Below are 2026 nucleotides of genomic sequence, written 5' to 3'. Positions count from 1 at the left end.
CAACATGGGCCAGTGAAGCGACATCCTCCACAACTAGACTGAAGAACAAAAGGACAGCAACTTGTCTGTTCCCCTTCCCCTGATTCCCCAGCACTGTTCCCCTCCCCCAATTCCCCAATAAAATCTTTAAAGAAAAAAAACTGCTGGTTCACATCACACTTCTGTATAGATTCAAATACAGTCTCCTGAATGTAAAGCAAGACTATCTTTAGTAGTAGTAGTAGTAGTAGTAGTAGTAGTAGTAGTAGTAGTAGTAGTACAGCATGTATTATGGACTTACCTAGTAAACTATTAATAGATTGTGAATCACACAGGAGAAATATGTAGTTAAGGAACTCTTGGAGGTTTGTCCTTCAGGTCTGGAGTGTAAGCTATCTACCCCCATTAATGCCATTTCAGAATTGGAAACATTCCTAAACCAACAACAGGGCCTCTCTCACTGTCTTTACAAAATAGTGGCCCAGCTTGGAGTCCAGGAGTGTAGGCCTATGGAGTTGGAGCATTTCTAAAAATGTGGTATAAACGTTTAAAATATCCTCTGATACTAAGGCATTAAATTGAAATTTATTTTTGAATAATTAATACAGACATGAGCTTCAAAATTCAAACAGCACGAAAGTTCATACACGTAAGTCTCCAAGTCTCCTTCTCATTTTTGTCTGCCATTAGGTTAGTCTTCAAAAAAAGAAGCCCTATTACCAGTTACTTGTTGATATTAACAGAGATATTCAATATCTAGATATATGTAATACAGTATTATTAAGTAAATGAGAGCACAGTAAACTTTGTTCTTCACCAAGTCTTCTTCACCTAAAATGTATATGAGGTCTGATGATTAAGTTCGTGAACTCATCCAAGAAAAAGTGCTACATACCTCATTGCTGAATATCTCTATGGTCACCTTCGAAGTACTCCCCTTGGGAAGCTATGCATTGATGTCAGCGCCTAGTCCACCCTTCAAAGCAATATTGGAACTCTTTCTGGAATGGCCATCAGAGCTGTCTTCGTATTATCCTTGATCTCCTGAATGTCATAAAAATGTCTTCTTTTCAATATTTCCTTTCTCTTTGAGTAAAGAAAGAAGTCATTGGGGGCCAGATTAGGTGAGTAAGGAGGGTGTTCCAATACAGTTATTTGTTTACTGGCTAAAAACTCCCTCACAGACAGTGCCATGAGAGCTGGTGCATTTTTGTGATGCAAGAACCATGAATTGTTGGCAAAAAGTTCAGGTTGTATAACTTTTTCATGCAGCCTTTCCAGCACTTCCAAATAGTAAACTTGGTTAACTGTACAGTTGATACAAATGTATAATGAATAATCCCTCTGATATCAAAAAAGTTTGGCAACATTGTTGCAACAAGTACGTGAACATAATTGTCAGACCATTTACTTGCTCTTTCTTTTTCACAGCTGAATATTTCATGTAGAAACACCGTAATTTATTTAACTTGCCCCTATCAATGTAGAGTATTTCTAATCATTTACTATTATAAACAATTTTGTTGTGAATATCCTTGTACACACAGCATTTTGCAATGTAAAAATATTACTTTAGGATAGATTCTTAAAGTACAATTGCTGGTTAATGGCTTTGTGCATTTGTATTTTGATAAATATTGCCAAATAACCTTTATAAAGGGTGTAGCAATTTATGTTCCCATTAACAATGTATAAGAATGCTAGTTTTCCCAACTCTTCCCCAATAAATTTTTTTTTCAGTTTTTTTGTTCTTTGCCAATATGATAGAGGAGAAACAATATATCATTGTAATTATAATTTGCACTTCTGTTATTATCAGTGAGATGAAGCATTTTCTCATTTTTTTTTAAAGATTTTATTGGGGAATTGGGGGAGGGGAACAGCGCTGGGGAATCGGGGGAAGGGGAACAGACAAGTTGCTGTTGTTTTGTTGGCCCAAGCTGGCACCATCATTGCACTCTTCCCGGGCGAGGCAGATCAGTCACCGGCTTCTGGACGGCCGCTCACTGTGGCTGCTGGCCAGTCATGCTGGCTGCTGGCTACACAC

The sequence above is a fragment of the Hipposideros armiger genome, unplaced genomic scaffold, assembly GCF_001890085.2.
Source record: "Hipposideros armiger isolate ML-2016 unplaced genomic scaffold, ASM189008v1 scaffold_1414, whole genome shotgun sequence".
In the NCBI taxonomy this organism is placed as follows: Eukaryota; Metazoa; Chordata; class Mammalia; order Chiroptera; family Hipposideridae; genus Hipposideros; species Hipposideros armiger.
The sequence above is the reverse complement of the archived record's forward strand: the minus strand, read 5'-3'. Positions refer to the sequence as shown.